Source organism: Cnephaeus nilssonii, assembly GCF_951640355.1.
Source record: "Cnephaeus nilssonii genome assembly, chromosome: 17".
In the NCBI taxonomy this organism is placed as follows: Eukaryota; Metazoa; Chordata; class Mammalia; order Chiroptera; family Vespertilionidae; genus Cnephaeus; species Cnephaeus nilssonii.
In genome coordinates, this window is record NC_137088.1 from 32,624,815 (window position 1) to 32,638,524 (window position 13,710).

The 13,710-nt window shown below is 44.2% G+C and overlaps 1 protein-coding gene across 8 annotated transcripts in view; it reads left to right on the forward strand.

Moving 5' to 3' along the window:
* The window catches only part of ZBTB38 (zinc finger and BTB domain containing 38), a 127,661-nt gene that overhangs the window by 10,007 nt on the left and 103,944 nt on the right, over positions 1-13,710 (forward strand). The window lies entirely within an intron of this gene.

Here is a 13,710-nt window from a genome sequence, read left to right on the forward strand (position 1 = left end):
AAAGGTAAAAGAACAGTAGACAACCAGAATAGCAACAAATGTACTCTGGAACTTAGGCATAACAATAAATAACTGGTTATATTTTAGGATAAATTCAAAACTCTGTGATGGGATAGTCATTTGTTCTGTCTATGCCCAATTCTCAAAAGCAAATTAAAACAACCAAGAACTTTATTTATGGATAGATGCAAGGTGATCAGGGAGGTGATAGAATTGATGGCAACTGGTCGGTTTGGTATTTAGAAAAGGTTAACTAATCAGAAATGGTGCACTGAGGAAATTTACAAATACCTAGGCTTCCTGCAGTTGAGAGGAATTAACCACATAGTAATTCACCAAACGTTCAAACATATGTAATTATGTGTTAAGGAAGAACATCTTGGTGCAGAAAAATATTAAGGAAATTAGCATCTTCTTAATATTAGTCTTGCAATTATTTGATATCATATGGGCTACACAATGCAGGTCCAGCGAGCCAACCCTAATGACACATACATCACAAAAGAACACACCACCATGGTGGAGGTAGAGAGGAACAAGTAAGACAGATCATTTTAATAAAATCAAGATCTCAAAACTAAGGGCTCGATTCTTCAGCAACATAACTAATGTTAGGAAATGTCACTATAATCTTATATTATTTTAATTTGTGGCAAATAAAGTGTAGCCTAGGAAGAAATCTCAAAACATATCCAAAGCAAATGCAGAGAAACCTCCCTTTTCCATACCAGTCTTGCAGAGATTGTGTTCATGAGGCATGTGATTTGTTTTCAAGGATTTGCCTGAGTGGTTTAGATTCTAGCGATCAGGACAATTGTATTATAAAGGAAAACTGTTGATAATGTGTTTAGATAATGACTGGTGACTAGCAAAAAAATAGAAAGGTACCATCTTAGCTGCTGTGGGTTCTTCCCAAAGTTATAATAAGATGATTCAGGCTTTCTGTGTGCAGTAAGTTGGACCTGTGAAACGGATTAATGTAAGAGTTCAGTGGGTTCCAAACTTCAGCCAGTGTGATCAGTTTTGCCCATCTGTACTGCTATTCAACATGCTTTTTTAAAAATCAAATTACTATTTTTTACCTTAAATATATTTAAAAAGCAACTTAATAGATATTTCCATCTGAAATAATCTCTGATAGACATTCTTTGGAAAACACTTCAATTACAATAATAATGATGATGATAAGTCAAGACTATTTTAAAACTAATTCTATGCGATAGAGACATGATGGCAGAGAGAAAATTAGAATCCTTAGAGCTCATGGGCAAGTATTTAGATAAATCATATGCTCAGGTCACAGTTTGCTCTTTGTGGCTTTATTTAAGAAGCTAGTTAATGTTTACATGACATTGAACTTCAAAGTCCCGGCAATAAGGAGGAAAACGAGTGTAAGAGAAAAACGGTTTATGTTTGTTACCTCCTTGCTTTTCCTTACTCTGTGGAGAGGCCCCAGAGGGCAGAGGACACAAACTCGGGAGGGAACCCAATTAGGGTGGTAGGGTCTTAGCTTACCAGAGTACAATAATTTTTTAATTAAATTATAAAAATGTATTATGCTAAGTTCCCTTACATGGCAAGTATTCTTGTTGGAGTGTCATTGTGTTTTTAAATTATAATCTTCTTTCCTACAGTCTTGGTATAAAAAATTTTTTTAATCCTCACCCAAGGATATGTTTGTTGATTTTTAGAGAGGAAGGGAAGGAGAGAGAGAGAAAAACATTGATGTGAGAGAGAAACATTGATCAGTTGCCTCCCATACATGCCCCAACCAGGGATCGAACCTGCAGCCTATGTATGTGCCCTGACTGGTAATCAAACTGGCAACCTTTTGTGTATGGGATGATGCTCCAACCAACTGATCCATCCGGCCAGGGAGAAATTCTCTACCTTACTTTTTTTGTAGTGATATAGTCTCTGGTCACATTGTGTGCCTTTATTGTGATGCTCTTGGTTTATAGAAGTGAGTGCTGTTAACGTAACAAAGAAGGACATTATCTGCAAAACACAATGAAACATCCTTATTTTTCTCAAGTACTTCTTTCCGATTCCTCCTCTTTTGGGGGTTCTTAACTTATTCCTGACTTTTAAGTTAGGCCCGCCTCATGCATGACAATTCAGTAGACAACCAGAATAGCAACAAATATACTCTGGAGGGCTTGCCAGATGGGCCCCTAGACCAGACATCCTTCCAGGCTCGCCCCCCGACCGAGGATCCAGCCTGTAATCCCATCATGTGCCCTGACTGGTTGTCAAACTGGCAACCTTTCGGTGCACAGGACGATGCCCAGCTAACTGAACCACACCGGCCAGGGCAAGGCAGGATGAGATTTAGAAAGCTAACTTCCTCCTCCCTCAAGAAGGGGAAAGAAAACTCTTTACTCTGTAAGTGTGGTCTGCACGTAGTGACCTTCCAAAGAGCACAGTGTGGGAGGAGGGTGGGGAGTAACTGTACAGTGGAGAGACCTGACAGACAGGACTCAGTCACGTGACCAACGTCAACATCAACTGTGATAACTCATGTTGACAGCATATACCTTGAAATGATAAGATGAAAATGCCACCTAACCTCTATGTGCTTCCTCTTGACAACCTATAACCCCAGTCTGATAATGAGAAAAACATCAGAAAAATCTAAACTGAATGAAATTCTATAAAACTTGACCAGTACTCTTTAAAACTGGAAAGATCATCAAAAACAAAGAAAATGTGAGAAACTATCACAGCCCAGAGGCACCTAAGGAGACATGACAACCAAATGTAATGTAGTGTCCTGGGTGCTTTCCTAGAACAACAGAAGGACATTGCTTAAAAACTAAGGAAATCTGAACAATGTATGGACGTTATTTAATAATGCATCAAAATTAGCGTACTAGTTATGACGAAGGTAGCACACTAAGGTAAGGTGTTAAGAATAGGGGAAGCTTGGGTGTTGGATATATGGGAATTCTCTGTACTGTCTTTTCTACTTTTTTCTCTACCTAAACTATTTTAAAATTAAAAGACATTTTTCAAAAATCAAAACGAAGTAACAGAGAAACCCATGGTTGGAGAACCCATGGTTGACTTCCAACATTTCCTAAAAATCCTAGAGAAACTTTATAATCACATCCAGAACTAAGTTGTGTCTCTCATGGCTGTTAATCCAAGATTAACGGGGACAGATTCTGGTTTACAATCTAGTGCTTGAAGCTACTTCAAGGAGGGAAACCCAGAAGGAGAGGCAGGGATGAGATATACAGGGTGGGACAAAGTAGGTTTACATTTGCTCATATAGAAAATAATACAGTAATTAATAAATAATAACACAATAGTAAACTTTGTATTCTGAGTAGTCACAACTGTAAACCTACCCTTGTCCCACACTGTACTCATTCCTTCATTCATACACCCTGCACCGAAACAGTGACACCCTCTCCCAGTTCAGCAATCCCAGTCTACTTCATGGACTTCTCTGAGTCTGTCCATCCTTATAGGTAGTGTTTCTCATTCACTTTCATACTGCCCTACAGCTTTCTGCCTGTGGCTTTACCTACCACTTACTTGCCAATAATTCTCTGATATGTAAATAGACCCACCTGTCTAAAGACATCCCCAGCCCTGGCCGGTTTCGCTCAGTGATTAGAGCCTCAGTCCTCCGACCAAACAGTCTTGAGTTTGATTCCTGGTCAAGGGAACGCACATACCTCAGTTGCAGGTTCAATCCCTGGCCCTGGTCGGGCTGCAAGCAAGAAGCAACCAAATAATGTTTCTCTCTCTCTCTCTCTCTCTCTCTCTCTCTCTCTCTCTCTCTCTCTCTCTCTTTCTCTCTCTCTTCCTTCCTTTCTCCCCCCCTCTCTTCCCCTCCTCCCTCCCTCCCACTCTCTCTAAAAATCAATGGAAAAAATATCCTCAGTTGAGGATAAAAATAAATAAAAAAATAGAGACATCCCTAGTTGGATATCCCATGTACACAACATACAGTGGTACTTACTGATTTCAGAGAGGAAGGGAGAGGGAGGGAGAGATAGAAACATCAGTGATGAGAGAGAATCATTGATTGGCTATCTGCTGTACACCACCTTCTGGGGATTGAGCCCGCAGCCCAGACATGTGCCCTGACCAGGAATCGAACCTCGACCTCCTGGCTCATAGGTCAACGCTCAACCACTGAGCCACATTGGTCGGGCCCACTGCTCTTCTTTCAGTCCCTCTCTTTATAAATGATGCCACCACCCCATCAGATCATGAGCTCACCCACAAAGCCCCTCAGCTACCAAACTGTCCAGATTCTACCTTCTCCATGTTTTTCAGGGCTGAGCTCTTCTCTCCATCCTCAGGCCTTAGTTTAGCTTCTTACCTGTCTCATTCCAGAGACAGCTTCATCCTCTAGCTGGACTCCCACCTCCAGCCCCATCTACCCCAACCCTGCCCAAGCAGGGGTGTCTATAAAACACAGACCTGACCATGCTGTTCCCCTCCTGACAGTCCTCCAAGATTCTTCCTCTCACCTGGAGTAAAGGCAGTCTTGTCAGCCCAGCACACAAGTCCCTTCATGAAATGCTCTCTCTTGTCATTCTCATCTCATTTCCTGCCATGTTCCCATACTCACCTTCTGCTTCTATCCTACTACTGGGAATTCCCTTTCCCATTTCTGCCTCCTACTTGGTCTTCAGTATTCAACCCAAACTCTCTTTGGGAACCGTCTCTGAGCATTCAAGCCTGAATCACATGCCCTCCAGACCTTCTCTTACTGATGTCACAGGCTTCCCCTCCCTCATTCTCCCTTCCACATTCCATAACCTCCCTCCACTATTAACTCTGGCATTCATTCATTCATTCATTCACTCATTCATTAAATCATTGGCTAGTCTAACTACAAAAAATACAACAATGAACAAAATAGAAAAAAAATTCCTGCCTTCTAGGAACTTTCACTCTTTGTACACGCTTTGATTTTCCTTTCTCTTCTTTAGGAGCTCTTTGTAGGCAGGAAATGTTCTCCTATGCATATTAAGTGCTTCTCATTGTATCTTGCACATAGTTGGTGTTTGAAAAATACAGAGGAATATGTAAATGAGGGCCCCTAGTTTTGTTCCTTCCATCCTTCATGATCAGAGTTAGAGAAACGCTTTCAACTTCTGAGGAAAAATAACTTTCATACACTCTCCATCCCCTCCCCAAGTCCTCCTCCCAACTCAGCTGGTTTTATTCCCTCTGGGCAACACAACTTCAGTGACTTGTCTGCATGTCTTCCTCTGAGGGTCTCTACTTGCCTCTGGAGGGAGCAACTGGCACAATCAAAACATTATAAGTGCTGATTGTTGTTGTTTTTTAAATTTTAAGAATCAAGCTCTAGCCTTAGTTGGTTTGGCTTAGTGGATAGAGCGTCAATCTGCAGACCAGAGGGTCCCGGATTCAGTTCCAGTCAAAGGCACGCACCTCGGTTGCAGGCTCCTGCCCTGCCTGGGCCCTGGTTGGGGCTCGTGCAGGAGGCAACCAATCGATGTATTTTTCTCACAGCAATGCTTCTCTTTTTCTTTCCCTCTCTCTTCCACTCTCCCTAAAAATCAATGGAAAAATAACCTTGGGTGAGGATTTAAAAAAAGAATCAAGCTCTAGATGAAGCACGAATACCTATATTTCTAGAACAGAGCATAGAAGTTGTAAACCTTGGTGCCATGTAGCAGTGATGGTAAAGAGGTCAGCGGTTAGGGGCAGGACAGGGTGGAGGAGAGCAGAAGTGGAAGAACATGCAAAGCGGGTTAATTTCTTCATCTACAAAAATGAGGTCACATGATGCTGCCTTAAATGGATGCACCGAGAACTAGAAAATTATACTTAAACTCTTGCTTTTCTTTCCATTGGACTGCCTTTTGTCGCTGTTTGAAAATTTTAAAAACCAGGTATACATTATTGTATTAATAATTTTTGGAAAACTAATTGGCACAGAAAACCAGTGAAGGAGAGATTGCATGTTCATTGTGGAAGAGGGCCTCAGTCACCAGGAAGTTGGTTTAAGAGTTTCCTCCTGAGTGTGGGACCGGCGCCGGGTGAGTCCAGTGTTGACAGCAGATGGTGACATCAGAGAGGTCTCAACTTCCCAACAGTGCTGAGTCACTGGCTGAACTGTGGTTGACACGCTCTCCTGACTGTAAGGCCACCACAGGTGCTCCCTCCCCTGGGCCCCCAGAGCCTCAGGAACAGGCTCCTGCGAATTCAGAGGGAGGTGCTGGGAAGTCCAGTGCGACCTCCTGGAAGGCCTTCCTCTGCTGATAGAGGATGTACGGGCAGCTCTCTTCTTTCTGCTTTGTCCCCTTTTCTGATGATGTCATTCTCATCCGCCCTGCAGAGCTCTTAGACAGAACACAGTGTCTGGGACTGGAGGACTGGGACAGGAGGGTGGCCGTTCACCACCTCGTCCATGAGCCTTGTGTAGGGCATTCAGACTTTTGATGCCTTATCCCCACCCCCAATGTGCCCTCTTCATGTTTCTGGATTATGGAGAGAGAGAGAGAGAGAGAGAGAGAGAGAGAGAGAGAGAGAGAGAGAGAATATGAGAGCGCGCTGACCAACCCAAACGTGTCACCATCAAATTGTGTCTAGTGAGGGAACATCTTATACCGTATTCCCACGGAAGTTTGTAGCATCCGGCCCTTCCTTTGGGGCAGGCCGGATAGAGTGCAGCCCCCACCTTTCCCAGTTCAGCAACGATGCTCATGCCTGCTTCAGGGATGACTGTGTGCACCTGCATGTGTGTTCCGCTGTGATGGTTTGGGCCATTTTTCTTTGAATTCTTTGGCTCTAAGTGTGCCGTAGTTGGCTCAGGCTGAGGCTGGGTGAGAGTTTGGGTGTTTCCCTTTCCCCAATTTGAACAGAAGGAAACAGATCTGAGAAGCACGGGTCACAGACTATTCTCACTGCTGCTGGTGACCAGGTGTTCTTGCTGGAGAGGATTCTTCTGGGAAGGCTTGTGAGTCAGGATCCCCGGAGTCCTCTAATGGGTGACTTCAAATGAGTCAGCTTGCTCTGCGATGCTTGATGAATAAGGGGAAGATGATGCAGCTTGCCTTCACCAGTCCAGAAGGCTTGTTACCCGTTTGGGGGGAGAGTCAGCAATGGGGAAATGTGTCATCGCCGTTGACCCTTCGTCTTTCAAACACCACATCTGAGCAGCGTGATGTCTGATATTGGTCTTACCTTGTTTTTCTTTTTCCTAATGTGTTTTTCCTCCTAAGTTGAATCATGCAGGGCTCTTACTGATTTCCCAGATGAGTTGGATTTTCCTAACCTGTCATTCAAAATATGGCCCCTTCTCATCTTCCCAGTTGGAATGCCCTCTTATCTGACCTAATTCACGAGCTAATTGGTCCCTTTTTCACCCTTATTGTTGCTTCTCCTCCTGTCTGGATGCATCCATTACCCACATCCCTCAGTTTACTTTCTCTTTTTATGTAAATCTGTTGAAATCCTACTGAAGCGCCACTAGCTCTGTGGAGCTGCCAACTGCTCTAGCCCTGGCCACTTCTCCCATCTCTGAGCCTGGAGGCCTAACTGTACTTGTGGCTGCCTTGTAACTGGGCACAGGCTCTGCTTGCGGGCTATTGGCGTCTTATCTACCCCTCCTCTCCTTTGTGTTGGGGACATGTCTTTCATTTCACTGTGTTTCAGGACCATTTCCAGAGCTTGAGATGGGCTATAGTATGTCTATAACATGTAATGGGTGCCCCTGGGTATTTGTGAGATAGGATGAAAGGATCTGCCACCCTGAGCAGTGCACCAAATGTTTGTTCCTAGAGCACCTGGGTTCTAGAAGAACCTTTGGCTGTGAGTGGGGGGAGGGGTACAGAGAGAAGAAACCCAGAGGTGGTTTGTCTTATATCGCTTCTGTACTGAGGTTTCAAGTAACATTAATTAATTAAAAAAAAAAAGATTCTGTGCTGAAAATTCAAAAACCATTGGGGAGGAGAAAGTCATGCTCGCCATTAAAGAGTGTGCAGGTAGCACTGAAAAGCCATCAGAAAAGGAAGTATTTGGCCCAAAGAGTTGGCATTATAATAGTACCAAGAAAAAATATCTGTCCCGTAGAATGGGATTTCTTAGGCAAATGCACTTGCCCAAGACCTTCTAAATTTTAGAAGTTTTCATTTTAGGTGACAAGTGATTGAAGCTTCACAGTGAATCATCCAAGTGGTTAGAAGACCTGTCTCTTCAGTACAGGCCTTCACAGGCCTTTGAATCCCCAGGGTACAGTGTGAGGCACGCGGGGAACAGTGTAAAGTCCAGGCCTCATCCTGTTCGCTCCAGTAAAACCATGTTTGTATGCAGGAGACAGAATCCGAGGCCAACCAGCTCATAACAAGGGGGTGAGGTGGTATAAGGACACGGTAAAGGAGACCTAGGACAGTGAGTGAGGTGCACCCAGGCATGGAACACTGGGTGGGAAAGCCGCTCAGCAGGATGATTGCTCCCTGCATCCCTGCCTCTCTCTGCCTGTCTCTGCCTGTCATTCACCCACCTCTGTGTGCTTATGGTGACCACCCGCCCAGGGACTACAGGTCCTCCTGGCTGCAGAGCCTGCTGCCATCTGATCACCTCTCCGATCTCATCTGAACGAGGGCAATCCTGGGTTGACTAGGTGCTGTCCGTGCTAAGTGGTTCACTTCCTGCCCAATCAGTGGAGAGGGCGGGGTTGCACAGGGTCAAGAAGCACCAATGGGGCAGGCCAGCAGCAGGAGGTGAAGGGTGGGAGCCCTGGTTGTCCAGCACAAGAGAAGTGTGGTGGGAAAACCGTGCTTAGAGTGACAGTGATCCCTTGACTGGCATTTTCAACGGACACAGACACTGGTACTGCAGTTTGCTTGGGTATTGAGCACCTCTACTGGGCAAGTACAGTGATGTCGCAGCCAATATTTTCACTGCCAGATTCATCAATGATTGTAAGGCTCTCCTCCAAGACTTCATCTCCTCCTCACAGCATGGACTTTGCAGCATAGGATGGGGCCTGCTGGCTAGTTTCTCTGCTTTGGCAACATAAAAAGTCAGAAAATATGAGGCCTCATCCAAAGTTGCATCTTTACATAAAGGGTAGTGACTCTGGACCATGACTGGAGAAACAGTCCCATGTTCTCATGCAAGAACTACTAGTAATGATAATAATACTCCGCAGTGTCTGGCATTCAGGTTTGTTGTGACAACAAAATGATATAACATTTACAAAGTGTTAAGAGCAGTGCCTGATACTAAATAAGTGTCATACAAGTGTTAATTATTAAAGTAACAATAATTTTTGAAATCCCATGCCAGTTACACTCTATTCCTACACTTTGATTCAAATGAAATCAGCTTCTTCAAGATGTGTGTGAAATCTTGGGTGGAATCAGCTGGAAAATAAAATAAGAAGCAGCATGAATGTTCCTGTGATGAGTTTACAATGAACTGCCCAGGAGCACAGACCACCCACAAGATGTGAGCCACATCTGCTGTCCCAGATGGCAGGATGCCCTGGCCGGGCTGGAAGAGACAGGAACAGCCCCCACAGGCATAAGCCTTCCACAGTGGCCACCCCCTGCACAATTATCATTCTCCCCAGAACCCAGCCCATGGCCTCAGCTCCCCTCCCAGAGAGGGCTCTGCTGAACTCTATCATATGCTGTCCCCACCAGTCTTTGTCAATCACATCACTCATGTTGTTTCATCATAACAATTATCATTATTTAACATTGTCTGAGCCCTGGCCAGTTTGGCTCAGCAGATAGAGCTTCAGCCTGCAGACTGAAGGGTCCTGGCTTCGATTCCGGTCAAGGGCATATACCTCAGTTGCAGGCTCGATCCCTGGCCCTGGTCAGGGCACGTTCGATGTGTCTCTCTCACATCGATGTTTCTCTCTCTGTGTGTCTCTTCCCCTCCCTTACACTCTCTAAAAAAATCAATGGGGAAAAATATCCTCAGGTGATTAACAACAACAACAAATTTTAAATCATCTGATTACGTATATCTGTTTATGATGTCTTCGCCAATAGAATGTAAGCATATCTGTCCCATTCTCTGTGTCCCAGCACCTGGCACAGTGCTGACACTTAGCAGATGCTCCATAAATATTTGTTGAATGCCTATACCACAGTAGTGTCAGAGAGGATGGAATTGAAAGCACGCATAGAACACATTCTTCTGTTTTGCCTGTTATCACCATTCTGTCTCTCATTACTGGGAGCTAAGAGCTGCTTCCCAAGGGCTGGGGGTCTGAAGGCAGACGGTCCTGTGTGGAAACAGCTAACCACTGGAGAAGGGCCCTCCCAACTTTCTCTTGAAGGCTCTCAGCTTTTGCCTGACTACTGCTCCATGGGACCTATGCCTTAAAGTCCTGGCTAAGTACAGAGTTGCTGGATGGTGCCTGGACAGCCCTTTTTCTCAAAGATTTTGCATACTCCTGAAAGGAGACATAAAACCCAGGCCACTTGGGCTTCCTGGCCAGAGCACCTGCCATGCTTTTCAACTCACTTCTCTAGCCCATTAGTTATAAAATTTTATATGTCCAGATGGAACAAGGGCTGGCATCTCAGTAGTTCAAATCAAAGACAGGAAATTCTTAATTCGGGGTCACAGATGAGTTTATAAGTACAACCAAGCCAAGATTTTGTTGCTGTGCCTGAGATGCTACCTTGTGGAGTGGGACTTTCTCTCACGCTCGTCCCCGGGGAACTAAATGCCAGCAGCCTGGCAGTCAAATACTGCCAGCAAGCATTCCTACACACCCACTGGGGTGAGATGCCCCATCTGAGGACTGCTAGTTAGGGGAAAGTAAATTGCTTCACTTACTTTACTTTAAAGGTGGTGTTTTGGTATCATCTTGTTTGGGCAGTTTTAAAAATTGGTTACTTACAGAAGAAATACATTCTCTTTGAAAAAGTCTGTTTCAGATAAAGCTGAAGCCTTCTTTGATATCTGCTTCCAGTTTTAATAACCTCCTCACTTTTCTGAGGAAATGAGTGTCACTGGTTAGTTTCTATCGTTCCAGACCTTTTTCTGTATGTTTACATACATATATAGAAACCTGTATACAAAACAAGTATAGTGGAGCGTTCTGTGTGTGTGTTTGTACCGTGCGTTTCATCTCAACTTGAGCTTTGTCGCAGCAGCACCGTATTTTACTGTGTCAGTGAGTCTCCTGGTGAGAGCTGCAAAGGACATTGCTACCCTGGATGAGGTGTCCTCTGTGGTCTAGTCACAGGACCAGATTAGACAAAAGCTGAGGTCATTTTGAATCATTGCCTGTAACCATGCTGCTGTCCCCAGGACAAAGCGGTGCCTTGACTTGAATCTGAAGTAGCATCTCTAAGCTCGGGTATTCCAACTGCTGCATACACCCAGCTCTGCATCTCCTGCACCAAAATGGGTTAATTTCCTGCCCTAGCCTCTCATGTGCCGCTTTCTGTCAATAGGTTCTGGCTCTAAGAGTGCAGGTTTGATGATCATCTTTGTCCCTTAACCAAATAATGCATAAAGAGGAATGTCCGCTTTCATGGTTAATTATTTGTCTATGAAGTGAGCGCCTAATCTCAGGCACTTTCATCACATCTCTAAGCCTCACAGCAGTCTTTCCCATTAGGTATTTCTAGCTCATTTTTATAGATGAGAAAACTGAGACAGAGAGAGATTAGGTGATTTATCTAAGTCTGTTTCGTTAGTAAGTGGAGAGCCAGGGCACAAACCCTGGGCTTGATCTCAGATGATTAATAATGATCCATCAATTTATTTACTTATTCAACAGTATTAATGAGTCTGTATAACATGCTGGAAATGGTACTCAGCACTAGGAATAGAGCAGTAAACAAAGTAATAAACAAACTTGAGATCTCTGCCCTCATAGAGCTTACATCCAAGTGAGGGAGACAATTAAGAAGTAAACAAACACATACTGTAATTTAGGGACTGTTAAGTACCATGAATGAACATAAAGCAAAATTAGAAAATAGTGAGCTACAGAGGGGGCTTCTTTAGAAAGAGTGTTGATAAGGCCTCCCTGAGGAGGAGACCTGAATGAAGCAGGAGAGTGAGCCATGCTGCAGTCTCAGGTGAGCCATGTTGCAAGCAGAGAGCAGTAGGTGCAAAGGCCCTGAGGTAGGGCCTGCTGGACATGTTCAAGGAACATAAGAAGCTGGTAAGATCAGACTGGAGTTGGCGAGGCAGAGAGGTGGAGGGGAATCAGAGAGGAAACTGGGCCCTGATCACTTGAGCTTTCTAGACCATGGTTAGAACTTTGGATTGATTCTGACTGTGATGGGAAGCCTCTGGAGAGTTTTGAACAGGGGAGTGGTATGATCTGGCTTCAGATTTTAGAGAATCATCCTGGCTCCTGTGTGAAGAAAAGATTGTAGGTGGAGTAGACTAGATTCGGGGACATAAGTTAGGAGGCCACCGTAGGATTCCAGGGAAGAGAAGATAGCGTCATGGGCCAGAGTGGTCAACTGTGGTCAACTCTAAGTGTGGTTGGATTTGAGATGTTTTGAAGGTAGAACTGGTAAGGATTTTTGATAAATTATAACCTTTAAGGAGGAAGAAGAGCAGTTAAGAATGACTGCTAGGTTTTTGCCTGAGCATCTCATTGGAGGAGGTACCATCTACTGAAATTAGAAAGCCTGGTCTGGGGTGGGGAGTGGGGGAGCAAGTTTGGGGAGGTGGAGAAGCAAGAGTTCTATTTTTGACACATTAAGATGTAAGGGATGAGGGAGACCTGCAGATTGAAGTGCTAAGATGACAGTGAGTCCATCGGGAAAAGAGTCCAGGCTAGAGAGACAAGTTTAGAAGTCATCAGCATATTTACAGGTATGGGACTTAATGAGTTTAATGGGGACTGAATGGAACTATTAATTTAGTTTATTGCCTACTGTGTGTAGGTCACAGTGTTTTGTACTGGGAACATAGCAGCAAGAAAAACAGACATGCTGATTATTTGTAGTGGCTTGCCCTTAGCCCAGCATGCCACCAGGAGTGGTCTTGACTTTTGTTATTATTAAACTTATTAAATGTTAGAGTAAAAACAAGCTTAGAGATGATCAAGTAGAAACTCTAAAACCTCTCTTCCATTTACAGCTGAGGAAACTGGGGCCCGGAGAGGTCAGGTGATTTATTATCAAGTAATAATAAATCTATTTAAAATCTACTATTTCAAAACTGCTTACATGGCTCTCACAGTAAGTCCAAAACACAAAATCTATTTACATGTCTCATTTACCTTAGGACCCTAAGTGTACTTGTATTCTAGTAATAGCAGTAGAGGAGACCTCAAACTGTGGTCAGCTTTAGCCATGTTTTAATCAACTCTGCATTAGTTTTCCATTGCTGCTTTAATAAATCACCGTGAACTTGGTGGCTTAAAACACACATTTATTATCTTATAGTTCTATGGGTCATAAGTCTGACATGGGTTCCACTGGGCTAAAGTCAGGGAGTCTGCAGAGCTGCGTGTATATTTCTGGAGGCTCTAGGGGAGAATTCGGTTCCCTGCCCACCCAAATTTTAGAAGCTGTCCCCATTCCTTGGCTCATGGCTTTCTTCCTTCATCTTCAAAGCCAGCGATGTTGTGTCGCTGTGGCCCTTCTTCCATAGTTACATCTCCCTCTCACTGACCACAGCTGGGAAAGGGTCTCTGCTTTTAAGGACTCCCGTGATTACATTGTGCTCCCTCAGATCACCTAGGACAGTGGTTGGCAAACTGCGGCTCGCGAGCCA